This window comes from Clupea harengus, chromosome 8 (assembly GCF_900700415.2).
Source record: "Clupea harengus chromosome 8, Ch_v2.0.2, whole genome shotgun sequence".
NCBI classification, from domain to species: domain Eukaryota; kingdom Metazoa; phylum Chordata; class Actinopteri; order Clupeiformes; family Clupeidae; genus Clupea; species Clupea harengus.
In genome coordinates this window covers 9,114,116-9,120,307 of record NC_045159.1, presented here as the reverse complement: position 1 = coordinate 9,120,307, position 6,192 = coordinate 9,114,116, and positions in this window count along the sequence as shown.

Below are 6,192 nucleotides of genomic sequence, written 5' to 3'. Positions count from 1 at the left end.
CATATACATTTCCACAACTGATTGCGTCCTATCAGCACTGACACATTACTGTAATGAATTGTAATCCAATCCAATGTTACAGATTTTTTCGATTGCTTACACACATTTTTTGAAAGCATGCCTCGTTTTCTCAAAACTCTAAACACAAATCCCTTAACCACTCACACAAACTGCAACAACATTCACAACACTGTGTAGGTCTATTTCTGATGCAACATTGTCAATATTGTCTTGAGCTAGAACAGGATGCAGTAGTTTTTTGTCCTTTTTTATTTTACATTTTTCTTTCTTTTTTTTGTTGACTGTACTGACCTATATCCTATTGTTTGTTCTGTGCAAATAATTTACACATTCAGTTGTGTTTGCTATGATGTATAGGCTACAGCACTTTTGGAAAAAATAAAGAAATATTTTAGTTGTTACTGTATATTAGCGTACAGTAAGCGTACAGTAACATAATGCTCATACTGGTGTTTTCCCATTTCATAGTAGTGTTTTCCATTGAGCACACCAGTGTTCAATCGATGCTTAGAATGTCTACTCATATAATGGGCTGTGTTTGTCATTTGAAAACAAAATACCCTTTTGAGGTGACATAACACTGTTTTGAAAGCAAAGTAGCATTTTGCAGGAGATATAAAGAGGTTTGCATTTTGTGTGAGTGGTTTAGGGATTTGTGTTTAGAGTTTTGAGAAAACGAGGCATGCTTTCAAAAAATGTGTGTAAGCAATCGAGAAAAACTGTAATACTGGGTGACTGGGTTAACATTACAGTTAAGTAAATCAATAGACGTGTCAAAAGCAGGCATTAGGGATACAGTCTAATATTTCCAGGTATCCTGTCAACAAAAATTGTATGTTGGGCTCATGTAAATACATGTCTTTGTGTATTGTCTTTAATCATGTCATTGATGACCTTGTCCTTGACCTTGTCATTTAGTTACGATTTAGGATTTTTCCTGCATCTATTTTTTTTTTTTTTTTTTTACTGCACACTTAAAACGTATCACTGTTTTTGACTTCTTATAGTTTAGTGCAGTGTTGAGTGAGGTATAAAACTATCTCCTCTTTCTCTCTGAGCCCCGTCTGTCTCTTTCACTCGGTCTCAGTACCAGTGGGGGGCACCCTACTCTCTGAAATGAAATGAACAATCCTCTTGAGTGCACACCCAGGCACGTACACCAAACACAAAGTTCACAGCATGAGTCCCACACTCAGGGCACTGAGTTTGTGTACAGAAGAAGTTACGTCTGCTCAGCACGTAATCTCTAAATCCCCTTTTACTGAATCCCCTCAGGGAATCCCCTCAGGGATTGGACATCTCTTTTCTGTGCGTCGTTTTTTTTTTTTTTTAACGAATGTGATGGTTCAGCATACATCACTCTATATATAACTAGAAACTGATCGGGAATAATGAGAATTTGTCCCATGAATATGATTTCCAGAGGAGATTTCAACCTGCTGCAACACTTCCCAGAGATTTGACAGGTGTATAAGGCATTTTCCTGGTTTGCTGTTTCTTCACCAAATGGGTTTTTCAAAGCTTATACTGGTGCTTCAGATCAGTGTCCTGCTATTTGAAATTTGAACCAGTCAAGTGCTTCCCAAAGGGGGGGGGGGGACACATTGTAAAATAGAGTGGTACTCTTACGGTGCGCTCTATCAATCTGCCACCTTATTAGCACCGTCACCGTGAGAGCACATCACCGCGGCGCACAACCCTAAGCTAACCATTGCCAGAAAATTCAGCAGTCCCCTTTGAAATGTAGTAACAATCCAATCTGTCTAATGTTTTATGTTGATTCAGGGTGGTCTATCTTCTCATCTTGTCACTAGCAGAGATAGGCTATTAAGGGCTATAGGTGACGTGTAGTCATAGGCGGAGATCCCGGGGGGGGGGGGGGATCCATCATTGTAAACACAAATAAATAATTTTGAATAATATAGTAATATTAAATAAAAGCAACAACACAAGCGGTGCTAATTATAAACGTAAAACAATGTGTTTTTTAAGTGTTGAAAAATCACGATCCCCCTATTCCTCAAAGTGGTTTGGTTCAAATGCTGTTTCCAACGGGCGGGGCTACACGGTCAGATTGTGAGGAAACCAACCACACCAGTAAAACCTCTACAAGTAAAAGCCAGTAAGTCATTTATCCCCTCACTTGTTCAACAAGCACAAGCTTGTAACACGAAAAGTGACATTTCTCCTGCTTTGTCCAAAAGCTTAAACTTGAGCTTGTGAACAATCATTAGCTAGTAGGTTAACCAGTGTGCTGATTAAAAAGAGGCTGATTTTGGACAAAGCACACACACACTCTTCTTTTTCCTCCTCTGTTTCCTCCTCTCTCCTCTGTCACTGCCGCTATGCTACACGATATGTCAAGAGGTTGACAGACATTGGACCTCATTCTCAAACGCAGTTAGGAACATGTTAAGAAGAATTTTTTTCTTAACTCCACTTACGACGTTCCCGGGACAATTTTGGCATTCATGAAAGTTTTCTCATCTGGGATTCGTTCTTAACTTTGAACAGAATTTAAGAACGCTAAATAGCAGTCGTAAATCGGCCAGATTGGAGTGCGCCCATGTTCTTAAGGGCTGAATTTGTGAGAAATCGTTGGTGATTGCGTTCACATCATTTCTACATCCCCGACATCCTCGGATTTAAATAATTATAATAACAATAATAATAATAATATTTGTATCATAAACAATTACGTTTCACATTTTTAGTCATGATTCTACGAGGCATCGTGATGTCCTAACATAAATAAAAGCACTACACGAACACTACAAATGGCATTGAATAAATAAATAAGCACTAAACTCAATCCCGTGGATATAGCCATGGTGGAATAGAATGGACATATCTACATTCTGCAACAGTACCTCCACCTCTGCACCGGTGAAGTTAGGTTACATGTTGAAAGTCGCTCCAGTAAAGTTCAAGCAAAACCCACGCTGACCGTGTGAGAGTAGTATTTTAAAATGCACTACACTGCATAACAGACCGGTGTTCGCTTTGCGCTTTGACATGATGTGAGGCAAGTTGCAAAGGAGCGTAATGGAGAGAGAGAGAGAGAGAGGGAGATAGGGCCAGACAGCAATTTTTTCATGCCCCCCCCCCAGCAATTACTCTCTGAAATTGTACTGTTTATTGTCCCCCCAACAATGAAATGGGATCTCCGCCCCTGCGTGTAGTGGAAACTTCCAGGTGTTCGTTAGATTTAAGAGCTGCACCCCTGGAAGTGCCTGCTATTTTCTAAACCTCTGAAAAAGAAAAAGTTTACCCTAATCTCTCAACACAGTAGTGGACACCTTTGTATTGAATCTTTCTTGGCAATCAGGTTAATGACATTAAGTTATCTTTACTCCTTGAAAAAGCCGTTTTGTTTTGGCCATTTTTGCACTGAGAGTTAAACTTTTGAAATGCCAGTAATTTGCAACCTAAAGAATGGCTGTATTGAACAGAATATTGTGTTTTATGTATGCTTACACAATCACAAGGCTGTGTTTATGAATTAATTATAATTTAAATGTGAGTGGTGCAGTATCACCCAACTTTGATAATGTCTTCACTCTATATTTACATATATTCAATATCACCTTGATGAATCACCACCTTGATGTATCATGCTTTATCAAAAGCATTGGCATTTCTGGATAATCCCACTGTATTTAGATTTAGATTTTCCCTGAAGAGGGAATCTAATTAATCCTGAGGGGCAAGGGAACTGTCTGGGACCTGTTTCAAAAGGGTTCAGACCAGAGGGCATCACCTCAGAACCTTAGAGAACAGCAGTACAGGTTTATAAATCCCCAATTAAGAAACATCAACAAATGCTTAAGAGTTTAAGGTAAACTAGTAAGAGTTTTACAGTGTCCCCTTGATTCAGCCCTTAGTCTTATAATTCCTATGCCCTTTCATTCTGCCAAAAGACTATTTTCTACACCACAATTTAACACATTTCATGCAAAACATATATGTGTAGTACAATCCTATGAATTGTGTATCATGATAGACATCAGGCCAGATGATTCATGAATCTATACGTTCATAAAACTGCTATACAAGCCACAAAGCTCAGCTACATGCAGTGAAAAGATGCCACCCAGCAATCGGGATGATATGTTTTGCATGAAATGTGTTAAATTGTGGTGTAGAAAATAGTCTTTTGGCAGAATGAAAGGGCATAGGAATTATAAGACTAAGGGCTGAATCAAGGGGACACTGTAAAACTCTTACTAGTTTACCTTAAACTCTTAAGCATTTGTTGATGTTTCTTAATTGGGGATTTATAAACCTGTACTGCTGTTCTCTAAGGTTCTGAGGTGATGCCCTCTGGTCTGAACCCTTTTGAAACAGGTCCCAGACAGTTCCCTTGCCCCTCAGGATTAATTAGATTCCCTCTTCAGGGAAAATCTAAATCTAAATACAGTGGGATTATCCAGAAATGCCAATGCTTTTGATAAAGCATGATACATCAAGGTGGTGATTCATCACCATATAACTTGACGGGAAGCACATGGTATACTACAGATGCATGTGATCACTTTAAGTCTACATTTATCTAAAGTTCTACCCTTATTGTAACAGCTTATCTGTACTTTAGTTTTAGTCTAGTTTATGCCTAAGTAAATAATCACGTCTATGACAGTGTCGCCTAAATGCAAGTCTTTTTGTCATGTTTTGTAACCAACACAGTTCAAATATTTAGTTGTGTAGTCACTATAATGATGTAATAATAATAATTATAATATATCCTGGAAGTGTATTCTTTGATATTAACTTAGTACCGTTATTTTGGGTGGCATGTTTTAGACAGCTGATGGGCAGTGTTAGTGCTCTGACAAGCCAATGTTTAGTAGCTTTATGAATCTTGCTATCCCTTCAGTTTTGGAGTTGAGAATATGTATATTTATTGTCATTATATTGTCCTCTAAAAATGAAATATAAAACCTTGCCATAAGGAACCAAAGGGAGACCAACACAAACAATATGATGTGACGTCATGTGTTTCATTTAATGAAAAATACTTAAGCCCAGAACAGCACAAAATGGTCTTGATCTGCATAAGTATGAATCACAGGCTTCACAGGTAGATCCTCATGACGTTTGTCAATAGTGATTAGTAATGGCAATGAATGTTCCTCAGGACTATGGAAAGTCAGGTATGTAATCAATTTTAAATCATATTTATCTATAGTAAACCACCATACACATTATGAATTGCACAGATGCACAATTATGTCTTGACATTTCTGGAAGCTATATCAAATGTTAATCACTTCATATCGACACCAAAATCTTCCTTACTATTTAAAGTAACACTATGGAGTTTCTGGAGCCGCCAGGTAGGGGGTTACTTTCTGCTGGACTATTCAATAACTTATTTGCTGTCTTGCTTTGTCTTGTGTTGCACTTGCTTGATGTTTGACTGTGTTAGGAAAGTTGTTGACTCGCTAGTTTGTCATAAACAAAGTAAGCAAATTTCAACAGGTTTCGCTAAGTTTAGCCGCTAGCAAGACATCTCGTTAGCAATGTTAGCAAGTAGTATAAGTGCTCTCGTCGGCTACTTTGTAATGTGATTGCTATGTTGGCTAGCTTGCCAACAACTTTCCTAACACAGTCAAACATCAAGCAAGTGCAACACAAGACAAAGCAAGACAGCAAATAAGTTACTGAATAGTCCAGCAGAAAGTAGCCCCCTACCTGGCGGCTCCAGAAACTCCATAGTGTTACTTTAACATCTGAATCCCGAGCCAATTAAGGGCTAGAAGTCTACAGTCAGGCTGAGCAAGATTTACCTGTCAATCATTCTGTCACGCAAGTAAGGAGGAAGTGACTCCACCTCCTAGCCAAGCTTACATCGGCTGTTGGGGCCTCCTGAACATGTGTTCAACAGTGCCTTGCTAAGACGTTGTGGGACACCTGTTGGAAGGGGTTTGGCAGAACAGTGCGGTGCCAAGGAGATCACATAATGAACATAATAGTCTTAGAGCCACTGACAATACAGAGTGGAGCTAAATTTGACTAGAACCCCACACTAGATGGTTCTCCCCACACTAGATGGGCCTTGTGGACCATTTTAGCTTCCATCAGATTGGCTACTAAATGCACTTAGGGAAAAGGGATTATTGTTAGCACACAATCGTCTTCATGATTGCAAGTGCCCCTCCCACGGCCAGA